Below are 18,653 nucleotides of genomic sequence, written 5' to 3'. Positions count from 1 at the left end.
TCACTCTCCCAGAGCTGCTGTTTTGTCCGGGGCCTGACTGTACCTGGGCTTTCCTGGGGGCCTTCATGCCAGGAGCTGGTGGGCAGGACAGTGCTCCTCCTGTTTGAACACTGCTTTCTGAGATCGGAGCCATGAAGAGGAGTCTGATTTGTCTGTGGAAAGTATCATTTACTCTAGTTAACTGCACTCCCTTGCTGCTGTTCACCAAAACGGTACCTGGAAAACTCATCCACCTAGCGGAAGCTGAGTTTCAGTATTGAGTCAGGTACTGTTTGGCCTATGGGGCTAAGGATTACGGGGACCAGACGAGGAGGAGAGGAAGAATCTTGGTTATGTTGTGTGTAAAGTAGTGAGCGCCTGTCTCCCCAGTCACCCTGCCTCCTGAAATGCTAGCTCAATTTCTAGTGCCTACAAACTGCACGCCCCCCTGGGAGGGCAACATAGAATTGGTGGTTGTAGTGGAGTCTCACTTCCTGGAGTGTTATGAGAGTCGGCCCAAGGAAGGAGTTGAGAAGATGGATGGGGAGAATGATTTTCCTATGTCTCTTTGATTTAATATGCCCTCTCAAATAAAGTTTCCCAAACTGGGCCACTGAGCTAACCACAAGGCAGTGTGGTGATATTCCTGTCTTTTGCATATGAAGATTGTTGGTGCTGCTGTCCCCTCTGTATCCCCCTCTTTAGCCCCTCAGTGGCTGTTCTTCTAAGACTGGATTGTTTGAGGATGGCCCAGGGAAGGCAGCACCCATGGGAGAGAAAATGTTGAGGAGGGGGGCTGGCAGGACTATGCCAAAGGGGTGTGGGTTTTAAGGACCCATGCAGGGCCTGTGGACATCCCATGCCCCTTTGTCTGTGGGGAGCTAACTTCCATTGCCCCAGTGAATTCCTAGTTGCTCCTTGCTTCTCGGAACTGACCACTTCCACTAAGGCCTTTAGGAATTATTTTGAACAAAGGTTATACATCTACCTCCCACCCTGAAATAACTGTACATCTGCTTTATGAAGGGATTTCAGGGGAACTCCAAATGCGCCGTGATTTCGGACTACCTGAGAGAAAAACGAAAATGAACGTCTGAAGCAATGTAGTCAGTGACATACAGTGTTCTCTGGATGCCTCCTTTGTCTCTAAACTTTGGCTGCAAAGAATAACCCTCAACAGATAAAACAGAGACGTTTACACAGGGAGAGCATTTGAGAAACATTTGGGATGATATCTTCAAAGAGAAGATGGGAGGTATCTCTAAACCAGTTCTACTCTGATTTGGGGATAGAGACATAGCAAAGGGCCCCTGACAGACGGTAGCCCCCATATTGGAGGAACAGTGAGGGGGATTGGACTGGTCAGGGTCTGGTCCCAGAAGGCAGCCCCAGAGGCTCATGAAAATCAGAACTCTCTGAAGAGCGGCTCAGTTTAACAGAGGCTCAGGCTGGGGATGGGCCTGGGTGAGCAGCAGCTTTTCTGCAAAATCACACTCCTGTGGACTGGCTGGCTTATCTTTCTTTGTCTTCCTTTCTACGCATATTTTTTTTTTTTGTCTCATTCTGGGGTCCCTCCCCCTGTCTCTTTTAGGCACTAATGTTTGTATTTTTACATGTGCCATAGACACTCTGGCCTTGTTTGGGTGTAGATGGAGGAAATGGGATATGGTGAGGCTTCCTCTCGAGACCCAGCTCAGCTGTGGCATGAAAAGGACCTCCTGACACACCTGCCAGCACTTCTGTGCCAGCATTGGGCTGAATGTCTTTCTGACACCAGGAGAAAGAGCCCCCCAATGAGAGGAGCCCTGCAGGGCAGGGATTAGAACAACTCCAGTCTGTGGGATGCTCACCCATTGACCATGGGCCTGATTTAGGATGTGAAGTGGGTGGTGGGTTCACCAGACAGCCTGCCCAGAGGATGCTCTTGCCTCAGCAGAATGACCCTTATTCTTCTCAGGCTCTGGTGCACAGGGACAAGGAAGTGCCGCCATGTTGGCGTGCACTTGTTGGGGTGGAGTGGTAGCCCTTGAACTTGCAAACATGGGCTCTGCATTTTGTACAGAGGCAAGTTGGAATAGTTTTTCATAAAATCTTCTAATTTTGCATATAATCTGTTATCAGGTTGCAGCAATCTAGTGGTCCAGGGCTCTGGGTTGTTTTATTTTTGCTGTTTTGTGTGTACCTATGGGTTTCTTCTTCCACACCCCCCCATCCCCGCCTCCATCCCTTCCTTTTTCTTGTTTCATTTGGCACGTGACCCAACTGCACAGAACCACACCCATGGAGGCCCTCGGTGCCTCTGCTCGGCCTTGGAGCACCACGGATCCAAGATCCACGTCACTGTGGGGGACAGTGATGGTGAGGCTTGTCGTTTCCTTCTCAACCAGCAGAGGACTTTTTGCTCTAATTTCATTTTGTTCTGCTTTGTTCTCACCAGTTTCGTTTTGGGAGGATCTTTTCCAGTCCCCAAAGAATGAATGCTTTCAGTAGCAGATTCTAATGTGAGGAAACTTTTAAAAATGTTTTGTTTCATCTAATTAACACTAATGATTCTTGTGGAGGTATTGGGAAAACTTTCACCTGACATGGCATTGACAGCCTGAAAAAAATGTCAAACAATTTGCAGTCCCTCATTCATTCTGCCCTCTTGCTGGTGGTTTATGTGCCTATTTTTAAAAGAGTGAGGTTACATTAAACATAATGTGCAGTAATAATAATATTAACCAAAGTTTATTGAGCACTTGCTATTTGTTAGGGAGTTTTCTAAAGGTTTTATATAATCTCACCCATCATCCAGCCTCATAATGTTAACATTTAACCCTAATAAAAAACCCTATGATGCGGGGGCTACTATCATTATCTTCATCTCACAGATGAGGAAACTGAGGAACAGAGAGTCGACATTTGATTAAGGCTGCAAGAAGACTATACTTTCAGGGATCATTTCTATAGTTCATTACATTTGATTAAGGCTGCAAGATAGGAAGTTTTCAAACCATATTGTGAGGCATTAGTAATAATAATGTTCAATAAGATGCATGTTCTTTTAGTTATTGGCCAGTTACTGTGTGGAACATTTCATACACATAGTAACATTTAATTTTCACAATAGCTCCCTGAACTAGATTTAATCATTCCCATTGTACAGATGAGAAAGTTGAGGCCCAGAGAGGAGAATGCACCTGAAATCACACAAGGGGCAGGGCTGCGATGTTCACTTGGGATTTTGCTCCTTGACTTCATGCAACATCTTTCCGTGGTGAATTCTTCCTTCTGATTCATCCCCAGTACTGATCTCCCCGCCACTCACTTCATCTTGTACCTTGTGTTGTCTAACTCTCTGTCTTCTTTCTCCATGTGGATTGGGGAGCAGCCAGTTTCTGAAAAGCAGAGACAATGCTTTGTAATTCTGTGAGCACTGTGTCCTTCCAGATGTTTACTGGGCAGATGAAATAAGTGACGATAAGTCAAACATATCCCTAGCCTATGTCCAGTTTATCTTCTACCACAGTTCTTTATCACCATATTCTAAAATGCAACTGTGGTCAATCAGCGAAGGTTTATTGAGAGATTCTTACATCAAAGGCACTGAGCTGGGTGTTGGGATGTGAAAAGACATGAGGCAAGGACTTTGCACTCTGGAGTCTGGGGTACCACTCAAAAGGCCAAAAGGTGGGCTGTGGATGAGAGATAATAACAGCCAAGGTGTGGTGCCCATTAACAAATGGCCATTACAGGGTCAGAGAGGAGAGCTTTCTCTCCTGGGGGGCAGGACCCAGCTCCTCTGGGGACAATGCTGAGGAAGCAGTGAGGGCAGGAGAGCCCGAGGCGCCCCACGGTGCGGGTGCTGTTCATTAGAGGTTTTCACGGAGTGTCCTCGGGTTGCTTGTCAGTTTAGATGAATCTGTGTTGCGTTTCCACAGATTTCCTTGGGATCACCTGGAAAGTGAGCATTGGAGGCTGACCTCCATGTCTGGCATGTATCTAGAATGTGGGCTTTGCCATAGTGGGATGATTTCTTTTGGGGGAGGGATGGGTTAATAAACATGTCTGAGAAATGTACAAGATTGAAGTTGAGTTAGAAATAGCAGTTCCATGGAATAGCACAGAATACTGTGGTTTTGCCACTTGGGGAGTCCCATTCCAGATGGTCGAGGCTGTGGCACGTGGTCTCATGCAAAACACGGAGCATTTCATTTTTAGGCAGATGGATCCTCTGTGAGCCCCTCCAGCTACTCCATGGCCCCTGGAGGAGAGCACTGTGCTTTCTTCAGGTTTACATCCCAATGCCTAGCAGAGGACTTGGCCCATGATTTTTGCTGATAAAGTCTGAGCGACTGTCCCACCCCTTCCTTCACACCCGCTGCTGTAGACATCTGGCCTTCTTTCTGTTTCATGAATACAGAAAACCTGCTGCTCCCCCGAAGCCTTTCCCCTCCGGGTTCCCACTGTCGGGGATACTCTCTCTGGGCAGGTGATGGTCGCCTTGGCCTCAGCTCGCACAGACGCCTTTCTGGATGCTCCAGTGAAAATAATCCACTCCCACCAGTCTGATATTGGCGGGTCACCCTGGATTCGTTTTTCAGGGCAATCATCTGGATCTGAAAGTGTTCCCTTTTGTTTATTTGGTATGTGTTCATGATCTGCTTTCCCCAACTGGACTGTAAGTTCCTGGAGGACAGCTACCTTCACGGTCTTATTCTCCACTGTGTAACAAGCTCCCGGCATATAGAAGGTGCTTAGAAAACAGTGGTAGCGTGAGCAAATGAAAGGCTCTCTCTGGGATCACGATCTTCTTCCCTTTGCCTTTCTCCGACCCTTTTCCTTAGCTGCTGGTGGCGTCCTGGCCTGGGCATGTCACAGTCCAGGCTGTGCAGCTGTGAGAGGTCTTCTGTGATGTGTAGCCTGCTTGAGGACATGACAAATCACACATAGTAACTGAGCTGCTGTCTTTCTGTCCAGGACACAGGTGTATCCGGTGCCTGTTACTTCACAGCTATACCCGCCCTCCTATGGCACACACCTTCTTTCTGCCAGGTCACTTGCCTACCCAGAACCCAAGCAGGTCACTTGTCTACCCTACCCAGCTGCTGTCTGTTGGTGGGGTCAGCCCCAGGTGGGCCTCAGGGAAACAAACAGTCCCCAGATGAGAAGGGGCATGGAGACGTAGGTCTCGGTCCATCCTTCTTTCTCTGTTTGGCATCTCCTGGCCATTGGTTGTCTTGTGCTGTAACTATTGATCCGTTGCTCATGAGTTAACTTGTTCAGAATAGCAATGCCACTCAGGAAACACGTGCTGCTCCGGCTGCCCCCACCCCCTGAGATCGGCTCCTGTGTGCTCACCTGCGGGGCCTGCCAGGCATCCAGCCGGTGGACTGTGGCTCCAAAGAGCATGCACAGATGGGGCTGCAGAGGGAGGCTCCTGGAAGCACACTCTGTCCGTGTATGGAGCCAAAAACCAAAATGGGAAAACGACAAGCCCAACCGGCCATGGGCAGAAGGAGGAATATGCCAGTTGTCAAGGGAACCTGGAGAAGGGCACAGAGGGACGGCCCAAGTCTCCAGCACTCCTCACCTACAAGTGCTTTGCAGAAATGTTTCTTTTGTGTTTGAAAGGATTACAGAGACCAGGGAGTTCTACCACCTGGGTTTACAGATAATGAGGCTAGTGACAATCAGTCTCACATACACAAGGTCTTTCTGGAAGGGTGGCAGGGAGCTGACGCCCAGCCCACACTAGGCTGTGAGCCCTAGCCTAGGGCAGCCTGTGCCCCAAAGAAGGCCCACTTTCTCCTACTAAAAGCATCCTGCTGATTGTGTTTCTCAGGCAGTTGGCTAGCGTTTATCCCCATGGTCTCTCCTAGCTGCTGGTTTTGTCTGGTACTGAAGCCTGCCTTCTTAGCCCTATGCTGTCCCTCTGGTTTTGTTTGGGGCAACTCTGTTTACTAGGTGTCAGGTGCTAAGCACTGTACGGGCAGGGACCTGTTCAGTCGCACAGCTGCTCCACAAGGTGGGCGCAATGACCACTTCGATTTTACAGACTGGAAATGCGAACGCTGAGAGGCCAAGTAAGGCGTTTCCCCAAGTCGTGCAGTCAGACGGTGGCTGAGCCTGGGGCTTGGAACCAGTCATGTCTGATCTCCAGGCTAGTTCTCTCTGTCACCACAGGGTTTTTTTCATTCTATCACTTCTTCATTGCCAAGTTCTTCTCTTCCCAGAAAGTGAATTTGGTTGTTTTCCCTTGTACTGGAACACAAGAATCTTTTTCTCTAGACGTATTTTAGGAATGGGGGCTGGGGATGTTTAAAGTTTTGAACAGTCTAGGTGTGGAGACACAGAGTTGCCCTGCTGGGCTCTGGACGTCCTTGTCATCGGAGAAGCCTAGACTCTCCACAGTTTGTTCAGAGTGAGACTGTCATTCCCGTTCTTCAACCAACCTTTGCTGCAGACGCCGACAATCTCAGACTCTCAGAGAGCGTTGGTGGTTTCTCGGGCACTGCCCTGCATTTAACTAGGTGGGACATCAGGCAAGTCTGGGTGGAAACACAGCTCTCTGAGGAGCCCGAAAGTCCATGCATCCGGATGTCCAGGCAGTGGGGGCCGGGCAGCGGAACCGGGACCCACACGTTTCCTTCTTTGTTGTTCTAGAAATAGGATCATTGGCATCTCTCTTGGGGGAATCTTTAAAAAATGCAATAAATATTAATAGCATATTTATTCTAAGATCAGAGTCTCCACTGGTGGGTAAAATATAACATTATCTTTATATTAGTTGAGGTCAGTTTGCTTCCTCAGGAGCAAGTGGATGGGTTCACACTCTGCAGTAGAATACTGATAAAAAATAAATACCACCATCAGCACCACAAAGATGGGCAAACAGAACCATTTTTTAAGGAAATCAAGAATTGGTTTGGTTTAGAATGTGATTTCAAATTGCGTGTGTGAGGAGAGGAGTAAGCACTAGGGATATTTAATGGAAGAGTCAGGGATGGAGACGAAGGTCCCCAACAACCAACTTTGCTAGCTCACAGCCGGTGGGCGGTGCCTAGAAGGAAACGGGACTGGAGGGCAGGATTCTGCTAACCCTGAAGCAAACATGCCCTCTGTGTGACCCTGGACAAAATGTTTAATCCCTATATAAAGAGGACAATAACCACCTACCTCGAACAGTTGTTTCAGGTTAAAATGAATAATGGACATAGGGCTTAGTATATAGTCAAAACTTTCTTTTCACATTCATATACACATATGCATTTGTATGTATGTATAATAGGCACACATCTTACAGTTTTAATTATAAAACATTGCAGCTTAAGCACCCATTAGCTCCACTTTGACAGGTATAGTACATAGTGCTTCTGAGAGGTCTTGAAGAGAGGCATGCCTCCTCGTTTACCTGTGCTTGCACTTTCCTGTGTTTCTCTCACACATCTGTTTAGAGTCTAGGCATCTTCTTCCATTCAAATAACTTCTTGAGCTATGTCGCATCAGAGAGGGAGTGAGGAGGCAGATATTTTTTAATTTTCATAACAAGATTGTTGCATAGCAAGTTATGACAGTTCCTGGCTCTGAAGATGAATTTCCTGCCAGAACAAACCATACAGAAGGTTCTCTGGAGCCAGGTTATCTGGAAAAAAAAAATAGCAGGGTCAAGAATGTAAGTATAGATTTATAGTTTATAGACCCCTTTCCTTGGAAGATCAATTTTTCCATGATCAGCCACTGGAGTAAGCAGGCAGAATGAGGGTAGGGCCGCCACAGCTCACAGGGTGTGGCCCCCCACGTTTAATGCTCTCTGATCGCAAGTCCCTTTCACTCACGTCTCCTCTTTGCGGAGAGTGTAGCGCAGGGCTCATGTGGAGATGGGGAAAGTAAAAAAAGAAAACCTGTCTGCATTTGGCACTTTTTCTTACATGCAAGTCTGGGGCAAGACTGATGTGCCTGGCATTAGACGCTGACCCCACAGCATGCTGATGGAGCTGCCGAAGGAGCCTTTTCCCTTCAGCCCTGTGGCACGGGGCTTGCACTGGCCAGGGTCACACAGTGCAGTCTCGGTCTCACATGATCTGTGTTCCTCAGACCTCATTGTTCCCTATTGTTTGGGTTTATATGGGTACATTTGGCCAACTTTCTGTCTTGTCCGTGTGCGCTATTGTATCTTTGAAAGCTTTTGGGGGGTAAGAATTGTCTTATAAAATGAACATATAAATTAATCTTACAATATGGCTGATGGTTTTTGAAAATAATATAAGTTTAATGGAAACAGCATCAACCACTAGACTGAAGATGGAAAAATGACAAAATTGAAATTACCCCTGAGACAAAGCTTTGTGTGCCCCACGGAGGCACGGGGAGCTGTGACTGTGTGGAAATAATGTCTTGATCTCGTCTGGCTTTCAGACAGACTATGGTGTAGTGGATAAATGGAAAAGTGCTTTTACACTTAGAATAATCATCTTTGGGAAAATTTACTCATCAGGAAAGCTGAATCCCAAACAATTCTCACCAGTCGGAACCTATGAAGAAGAAAGTAAGGCATGCAAACTGTATTTCATTATGCACAGTAGCTGTACATGAGCACTGGAACAAACAACACTTTGATGTGGTGGGTTGAATTGTGCCACCTCCCTCCCCTCCATACACAAAAAGAAATTAGAAAGAAAAAAAAAGATTTGTTGAAACCCTAACACCCAGCACCTCATACTGTGACCTTGTGAGGAAACTGGGTCATGGCAGATGTGATGAGGTATTTATGATGAGTTTATGTTAAAGTACGGTGGCCCCTAATCGATATAACTAGTGGTATCCTAATAAGACAATGACAGCGTGGTGGCAGAGTAGACACACAGGGAAATGCCATGTGGTGATGAATACAGGGACAGGGGTCATGCAGTTGCTAGCCAAGGAATGCCAAAGATGGCCAGCGACCTACCAGGAGCTGGTCAGAGGCAGCAAAGGATTCTGTCCTTCAGGCTTCACAGAAGGCACATCCTGTGAAGGACACTCCTTCTGCATGTCAGAGTCATGTCAGAGTCCCCCCCAGCATGTCAGAGTCCCCCCGGCGTCCTGAACTGTGAGGCGGTGCACGTCTGTGACTTTAAGCTATGCAGTTTGTAATGCACTTTGACCGCGGCCCCAGGAAGTTGACGCACTTGGGAATTATCGTTTTCTTAAATAAGCATCCCATGTAAAGGACCGCTGAAAGGCCTGGATAGATCACCCTGTCACCCACCATGACAGGAGCCACTGCAGTGCATGGAAGGGGTGTCGGGGCTCTGAATGCGCTTGGTGTGAGCATTTGGTCCCCGAAGTGATTTTCCGACCGCTCTGTTACACACCCAGGCATGCCTCGTTGTATTGCACTTCGCTTTACTGTGCTTCACAAGTGCTGCCTTTTTTTTTTTTTTTTTACAAATTAGAGGCAAGACCCTGCACCAGCACAAATGGCTCTCTCACTGTGGTACTGGCCTTCTGATGGTCTGGAACCGGGCCTGCCAGGTCTTCGAGGTGCGCATGCGTCTAGGAGGCAGGTCTGGCATGGGACTGATTATTCTTTTTCTTAAGAGGCCACTGGGGCAAACCATATTGTATCTTATTTTCAGGTTGTCTGTGCTACCTCAGAAGTCCAAGACCTCCCAGGCCATGTTTCCTGGTTTAGATTCTTTTTACCCATATGGTCCTCCTGCACACCCAGTAATCTGACCCAGCAGCAAATGTCTCTAGATTCTCCAACATTTCTACTGTCTGGTCTTTATGGCCTGTCATATACAAAAAGAACATCCTTCTGCTTCCAGTCACTTTTCTCCTCTGAATGGTCCTTTTCTTTTTTCTTTCTCTTAAGCTGAAACCTGGCTATATCCTGGGTTAGTTTCATACCTGTATTCTGCTTACCAGTGGGCCCCGGAAGTTTGGCGGTGGTTCTCCTTGTTATCCTGTGACTGTGGGACACTCCTTTTCCGTCTTCCTCAAAATCCCCAGCTGCACCGGCATGCACACACATTGCCCAGAGCCCCTTCCTTGCTGCTGTTCTCTGCTCTCTCCTGACCAGTCTCCATCACTCCGGAGCTCCAGGCTGTACCTCTGGTTGTTGATCTGCAGATCAGTGTCTGGCCCAGACATTTCAAACTCAGTGCCTCGCAACCAGCACTCTTAACAGGAGCCCCCACTCGGCTCCTCGCCAGCACCCCCCTGCCCCGAACATATCTGCCCTCAGTCTGCCCCTGTCTTAAGAATGGGCCTGGTCATTCTCCCTGCTGTGCAGGCCCAGAATGTAATAGATGCATTTTTTTCTTTCTTTCTGATGCTACATCTAACTCATCAGTAAATCCTGTTTGTCTTTACTTTTAAGATATATCCTGAATCAGACCACTTTCACCATCTCAAACACTGCCCCTGTAGCCAGGCTGCCGCCAGCTGCCCCCTGGGCTATCCCAGCAGCATCTCGTCTGGTCTTTCTCCTACTGCTGCTGCACCACAGTCCATGCTCCACGTAGCAGGCTGAGTGAGTTTTCACCTAAGAACATAAATCACATCACTCTCTGTTCCAAACCCTACAGTGGCTTCTATTTGTATTTGGAATGAAATGCAAACACTTCAGTGCTACAAAAGTCTTTGTATTACCTGGTACTTGCCTGCCTCTGGTCATCTTCTTGCCCTGCTTGAGAGGATGCGGCTCACTGAACTTCTCCGTTGTTCCTTGAACCTGCCGAGTCCACTTTTCCCCCGAGGAAATGCCCCTTGCTTTTCCAGGACTCACTGCAGTGCTGAACTGGGGGATCCTTCACGGCTGTGCTCAGACACCCCATTCTCTAATAAGACTTCTAGACAATGCTATTGGACATAGTCATCCCCTCCCCCATATCAGTCTATCCTTTACTGGACTTTAATTTTCTTTGCATCCCTCAACAATTAGAACACTCTGGTATTTATTTATTATCAGCTCTTCCACAAAACGTAAGATCTGCTAGGTCATGGACTTTATTGCCCTCATTTATAGTGGTGAAGTTACTGCCTGGAATATGGGATATATTAAGTAATATTTGCTGAGTGAATGAAAAATTTATTAGGAATAATAGCAAGCTATTAATAGTGAAAATTATTAATTTTTCATTAGGAAGCAGAGACCTGGGCCTCTCTCTGACTTGGCGTGCCTTCGGGTGTTCTCAAACTGAGCTCAGCTGGGGTGCGTGTGACCTAGCATTGGTTCATCTCCTAGGACGGTGACCTGAGCTGGACACTCAGGCGGGGATCACTGGGACAGGGTGACACACTTCATAAAATCCACTTGGGCAGAATCTAAAAGACCTTTACATTTCTGTGTTCTCAAGAGGGCTTAGAGAAAATCTAATAAACACTTGAAAATAAGGATTAGTTTCTAGCTCAAGGCTTACAAACTTGGGAGAAGGGAAGGAAGCCAGAGTTAGGCAGAAATTGGGCTGTGAGCCTGAAATTTATTATTCAGTGTCTGCTATTTTATTTTAAACTTGTTTATTAAAGGAGTTTTACTTGAAGGCTGTACATGGAAAGCCTAGAACCAGACCTCTCCCTGGGGTCAGATCCTGGTTCCACCACCTCCCAGGTGTGTGACCTTGGGCACATGGATGAATCTCACTGAGCCTCACTTTTGCCTGTGTTTAAAGGAACTCATGGTTGGAACACGGAGCCAGGAGTGAAATGTGAGGTGTTTAGGACAGTGCCCAGCACTCAGCGTGTGTTAGTTTTCCCAGCTGGGGAGAGACCAGGCAGGAAACGTATCTGCTGTGGGCAAACAGCGATGCTTTGAAACTCAGGACTCTTCGGGGAGCACTGTGCAGTGATGCCTCGAACAGGAAGTGGGCTGCCATTGGTGCAAATTCTGCAGCAACACGGGCATCTTTGTGGAGGAAAAATTTCGAAAAGTCTGGGCAAGTGTCATTGGTTTTGGGATGTGAGCAGCGGTCTAGGACTAGGGTGACCTGCGTTTTAGCCCTGGCTCTGTCTGAACTCACTGCAGGATGCTCGTAAAACTAGGTCATCTAGGCTGAAGTTTCCCTGTGTATGAAACAAGAAGGCAGAATGTGATCTGTACTACGCTGCACAGTTCTTTACAGTTGAGGAAGGAGTCTTAGCTATTTAAAAATACTTGTTGTATAGTCTTGTCCCTGGGTAGAAAGCTTGATTGTGTTTTCTAACCTCTTTTGAATTTAGATATGGTCATGTGACAGAGTTCTACCCATAGGAATGCTATGTATGGATTGGCCCACGGAACACTCCCAGATGAACTACTTCATGCTGCTTCTCCTTACGCCATCTGTATGTTGATGTCCAGAATTACCCTGGAAACTGGTGTCCTATTTGGCAGATGCTCAGGCAGCCAGGATGTGGAATGCCTGCACAGACTGACCCAGAACCCGTCTGTTAGATTACTGCATGAAGGAAAAACACACTTCTGTAGTGATAGGCTTCTGGGAGTTTGGAGTTCATTTGTTAGTGTAGCTAGTACTAACCTGTGCAATTCAACACCACTCTTATTATTCTTATTTTCTGGTTTCAACTGCATAGAAATACACAGATGTATTTTTCAAATCCACACTTAAGCATTCATTAAAATTTCTTGGCAAGGCTTTTGGCAATTTTTTGCATGGGTCCGTCTGTACGTCGGAACCTTGACCTTTTCAAACTGAAGTTTCAAAGGTTTGATTTTCATCTGTTTCACTTTCTACATCTCTGAAGCAAGTAAGATGTCTGCGTTACCCTGCACACAGGTGAAAACAAGAGACAAAAAAGAGTCTTACCTGGGAGTAAATGTGCACATGCCCACAGTGGAGCCAACTGAAGACACACTGTAATGAGTAAAATACCTCTGAGATGACAAATTGCTTATTGATGGCTGGAGGGTTCTTACTTAGTGCAACCTTTTGTGGCAGGATATTCCAACATGTGGTGTTTTCACTGACACAAAGTAAAGACACAGATGGGATGAACTCATGTAGGCTTGTTCTGAACAATGTTGAAATGAAGAGAGAAAACTATTGTCAGAGGTCAGTTTGAAAGAGCAAGAGCCTGGCTGGGTAGTCCTGTGTGTGTGTGTGTGTGTGTGTGTGTGTGTGTGTGGCGCTACAGGGGATGGAAGGTGTGAACAGGGAGGGGGGAGGCAGCTGTGTGTAGGGATCTACCATGACCCCAGGTAAAGTAGAGACATCGAGGCTTTGTGGTTTGCTGGGCATTGAGGACCTTGTCTTACTTGCATTGTTGTCTCGATATGCTACAGAGTACCTGGCACCTGATAGGAGCTTAATGTGACCTGGAGGAATACATGGGTGCTTTGTCACGTGTCACTTTGGCACTACTTACTATGCATCTAGTCCATGCCAGGCCCTGTTCTAGGCACCGAGTTCCCCTCCTCACAGAGGGATCTGTTGTGAAGGGGGACTGAAACCATTGCCCCACACATTGGTAAAAAAGCGTCGTCTCCTAGCACGCACTTTGCCCAGACCAAGTAGGAGTAGGTGACCTTCCCCAGCCTGACAAGTCAGTCTAGGGCTCCTGGTTGGAGAGATGAAGCTGTGCTTCTTCAGCCCTCTCTACCTGGGTCCCTTAGGCAGCACCCGCCTGCACAAATGCACCTAGCAGGCCCCAGCTGTCAGTCAGTGTGGAAGTAGGCAACGCATTATGCCAGAAAGTAAAATGTGGGTAAGGGGCAGCATAACCTGAGCTGCGGCAAGAGGGGTGTTCACAGTGGTCTATCAGGAGCATGAGAGCAGGGGAGAGCCCCACAGGGGTCGGCAGGACAAACATTCTAGGCCAAAGAATCAGCCAGTTACATGACCTATTAAAAGAAGTGAAGAGCACGGAGGAGGCAGTCTCAAAACGGAGAAGGGGAAGGAGTGAAACGAGATGGCATGGGGACTTGAGTGATTGTGAGAACTCGTACAGCATAGGAATTAAGGAACAAATGATGATAGCAGCCTGAAGAATAGCAGATGAGAAACACATTTAGAACTCTCACATAAACAAACACACACCTGTGTCAATGGTGTTTGCTGTGTGGAGATGCCCTGTGGTTTCCATGGGGATGTTTGTGGGCGGTGGCAGCCCTGTGGCTTTATGGCAGCGGGTGTCTGGGTCCAGGCCCCCGGCTGCACACACATCTAGCCGTGGGTCTGGTGTTTTCCAACCGAAGTGCCGTCCTTCTTTGGTCTGTTATTCTTTGTCGTTTTTTTTATTTACCACATCTCAAAATTACAAACATTTGAATTCTGAATAATATCCGGTTTGACGTTTTACCTGTTGCCATTTCCAGGATATTCCATTGTGAAATTAGGCCAGCATTTTAGCATCGTGTGTGGATGTGTGTGTGTGTATCAGCAGACACATATTTGGAATTAATGGGCCTATAGAAATCAGAGATGGATTAGGCCTAATGAGCTGTTCAGAAGAATTATTTAGCACATATTTCATATCTTTATTCAGTAATCAAACCTACACACTGTGTTTGCTGAGAAAGGGAGGTAGTTTTTCTTTCTTTCACTCCTTGAATTATTTCCATTTGTGCCTGAAAATTCAATGTTTCACCCCTATAGTATTTTGCACCAACTTTATTAAGCATTTAGCTTGACATTTCCCTGCCCCTAGGGTTATCTTCGGTATTGGAAAAATAGTTGCTTTGATTGTTATCATTAATATATAATTAGTAATTGGTGCCTGGCTCCAAGGGCCCCCCCGCTAGGATGCTGGGCAGCCCAGACCAGGTGGGGGAGCCATCGGAGACTAAGCCCTGCCCTGTCCCCATCCTTCTGTTCCCCGAGAGAGAGCTCCAACCTTCTGTGTGCACTGGCTGGAAGACTTGGAGAGTTAGCCCTGATGAGAGGTTTAGATACATGTATTTTTTGAAAATTTTTGCTGAGTGCGATGAGGCCCCTGCTGCCTTGTATTTTCACCTAAGGTGTATTGGGACTGGAGACCTTCCTGCTGGAAGACCAGGTGCACTGGGTTATTGCCCACTTTGGTTCACGTTACTTCTTTAAGCACGCATTTTCAGTAGACCTTCTACTGCTACTTGCAACGTGGTTCTCTCTGCTAACTGGAAGGAAGAAGGAATGGAAGGCGGGATACTTGCTAGGATGGAATTTTACCCAAAGAAGGACTGACTTGTTAAAGCTGTAACAAACATGAAATTATGGGACTTGGAGGAAGCCCCAGAACTGGGCAAATGCATTCCAGTGCCTGCCCTGGGAGTTTTCTTTATGGCTAGGTCAGATACAGCATGTGAATACAGATCCTAAACACATGCACTCAACTTTTGTTAGACTACATAAGGATTGCTAATTGAGAATGTCTTCTGGGGTTGGGGCAAATTTGAGCTCAAGCTTGATGTGTAAAATTATGCACATTCTGTGAGCCTTTATTTACTTGCCTGTGAAATGGGGCTAAATAATACCTTAATACCTGCCTGGCAGAGTTGTTGTAAGAATGAGATATAATAGTAAAACCAAACACAATATCACTATCAGCATTTAGTAGGGACCTATCATTCTATGACAAGTGCTTTACCTGAACCATCTCATTATTTCATAATTATTTATAATAATTATATAAGATGGCATGTAAAAACTCAAGAATTGTGTCTGGCATATGTTAGGCATTAATAATACATAAACTAGCATAAAAGAAGTTAAAACTGCTTATGAGGGAAGAAGGGTGCTCTCACTCACATTCTGGCTCTTGCAGAATTTGCAGACACAGGTCTTTCCCGTTGCCTTTTACCTGTGCTTTGTCCCACCACAAAGGGACGCTCCACACACCCCAACATGGCACTCTCTGTGGCTTACTGAGTGTGGTTGCCTTTTCTACCCCTTCTCCCCTGTTCTTTCTCTCCTCTGTCCCCCACATGAGTCTGTGGAAGTCCCACAAAAATCAGACATCTCACTCTTCACGTGTGCTTTCCTATCAGAACAAAGCTCTTACTCTTTTGTGTGCCCATAGTTTGTTGTTAACAACCACTCACTCATTTATTCAACAAATAATCAATCATTCAATACCTCCCAAGTGCCAAGTTCTAGACTCAGGGCCTCGAGGAGACAGTGAGCAAAGACATTTCCTAACGTCAGATGGGCAGTGTTGCCAACTTTGGAGACAACAGCAGGCAGAAAGGGCACAGGGAGTGAAGAGCAGGCGCTCATTTCAGACTCACTGCTGGGGAAAGGTTGGTCGGAGGAGGGGCCTTGGAGTGAGCTGATGAGGGAGGCAGTGAGCTCCTGTGGGTTGGGGGAGGGTGCTCCAGGCAGAAGCAGAGATGGTGCGAAGATGTGAGGGTGGGTGCACAGACACCGAGAGGAGGCAGAAGTCCAGGCTGAGCCCCTTGGTCATGGTGATTACAGTAACCACTTAGGATTTCATTCTTGGTATTATGGAAGCCACTAGACCAGTGTGATAATTTGGCTGTTGTATATTAACATTTCTTGTTCATTTTTCTGCATTTTGTTATTATTTTTTGTGTCTTATCTGTGTTTGATTTTAACTTCTCTGAAAACAAAGACCACATTTGGTTTGTTTCTTTGTATCACTGATGGGACAGGAGGGAACCTCCCTGAGCTCCCACAGTGGCCCGAGCCACTTCCCTCATCAGCACTCACTGCAGCACGTAGAGAACCTCTGCCTCTCGGGGTCTGGTAAGGCTCCCACGGATGCATAGAGCATGAGGCCACTTCCAGCTGTTGCATTGCAGGGGTGTCCCTGATGGGTCGTAGGATTCTTCTGGAGCACAAGCCCCTCGGGTCCTTGGGTGAGTAAACATTGTGCCATCCTGAGACTTTTGTTTTCATTGATGGTCCAGGGCTCAGCTGCTCGGTCAGGCCCTGATGCTCACGGTCTTGGAAGGTGCAAGCTGATAAAATGTCCCGAAAGTGTGGTTTGTAATAAAGGCTTCAGCAGAGAGATCACAAACAGTTACTCTATTCTTATTTTGATATTTAACTGAACAAATTTTAATTACTTTTAAAAAGTCAATAATTACTGTTTATTTCACTTTGTTAAAGTTGCTTTGGCTGATGCTAGGTTGTCTGTTAACCTTACAGGCTGCACGGATGCTGTTTTGGTCTCTGTTTCACAGCGGTTACTGCGGAGTCAGAGTAAAATATTAACTAAGCATACTCCTATTTTTAATGAAGTACGTTTATAGCTCCTGTAAGTGCATTTTGAATTTTTCTGTTAATTCTTTATTTTTATCACCAAATTCATTTCTGCTGGAAAGTGGGAGTGAGGAGGACAGGTAGTGATACGGTTTTGGTTGAAGCCCGGTGGCCATCGATGAAGAATGTATATTACTTGTTACCCTCCAATTGGTCCCTTTTCTCTATGTTTGATTTCGACCTGCTGGTCTCCCACACTGGGCCTGGCTCATGGTCGGTGCTCAGTGAATGTTTGATGAAATGTTTACTTGGATAGCACGCTATCCTATGTACACTAGGCACTGAATATATATTATTTTCATTTTGATTATAATATATTTTATACATCAATGTGCTTATAACATATACAAACATAAATCGATTGCCTGCGTGCCTTGCACACACTCCGATAACTAGACCCTCCATTACCTGGGCACCCTCCTGTGTCCCCACATTACTCCACCCGGGTCTCTTCTGCGGAACTGACCACCAGCCTGAAGTTTATTTTCTTTACCACTTCCTTCTTTTCTTTAGAGTTTTACCAAATATATAAGTATTCTTAAGCAGTACAGTGTCTAGTTTTGTTTGATTTATCTTTATATAAAAATAAATTTTATTATCCTGCAAGTGTTTTTTACTATTTATTGCATTTTCTAATAATTTGAAAGTAATACTATCCTGAATATGAATAAAGGCAGAATTCTGCCTGAGTCATTTCAGGTAATTAAATGGTCTACAACTCATTCATCAAAATGGCTCAACACCTGCGAGTGTGGATGTGAGTGTGTGTGTGCGGGCATGTATGGGAAGGCTCTTCAGTCAAAATGGTAACACTCATGTGTTTTCTGGTTGGTTAATGGAATGAGTGGCTTTGACTTTCTCCTTGCATTTTCTAGAGCTATGACTTTTTAAAAAATTAAGTTTTAAAGCCTCGGGTCTGTATTCACATGCTGTATCTGACCCAGTGTGGCTCAGTTGGTTGGACACTGGCCCACAAAGTGAAAGGCTGCCAGATCGATTCCCAGGATTCCTGGTCAAGGGCACGTGCCTGGGATGTGAGTTCCAGCATCAGCTGGGACCTGTGGGGAGAGGCAACCAATGGATATTTCTCTCCTTCTCCCCCTCGTCCACTCTCACTAAAGATAACTAAATATCTTTGAAAATACTAAGTTTTAGTGTTCTAAAATGAGAATGAGGTCAACATTATAAAATCTAATAAAATTAAAATATGTGCTTACCTTTGGGTCCCCTACTGCTGTGGGTCACAGGGTTTTTTGCATGCATTACCACATGTAGAGCATCATGATAAGCACCACGGGGCTATAAAGATGCATACGCCACAGTTCCTGTCCTCAGAAGCCTCTAGTCTAGTAAGGTAAGCTTCCGAACCAGGGCCTCAGAAAGAGGTTGAAAAGGATGCTATTGCGCGGTCCAGGAGGCCACTTGTAATCTGGAATGTGGGAGGGTCACAGAAGGGCCATTGTGGGGTGGAGGGGGGAAGAAAGGAGGAAGAGGCCTATGTCTGTG

General features: G+C 46.3%; 1 protein-coding gene across 4 annotated transcripts in view; it reads left to right on the top strand.

Moving 5' to 3' along the window:
* NTM (neurotrimin) overlaps window positions 1–18,653 on the top strand; it is a 941,634-nt gene that overhangs the window by 541,290 nt on the left and 381,691 nt on the right. The window lies entirely within an intron of this gene.

This window comes from Sturnira hondurensis, unplaced genomic scaffold, assembly GCF_014824575.4.
Source record: "Sturnira hondurensis isolate 20B ecotype Veracruz unplaced genomic scaffold, ASM1482457v3 Scaffold0024152, whole genome shotgun sequence".
Taxonomy (NCBI): domain Eukaryota; kingdom Metazoa; phylum Chordata; class Mammalia; order Chiroptera; family Phyllostomidae; genus Sturnira; species Sturnira hondurensis.
The sequence above is the reverse complement of the archived record's forward strand: the minus strand, read 5'-3'. Positions and strand labels throughout refer to the sequence as shown.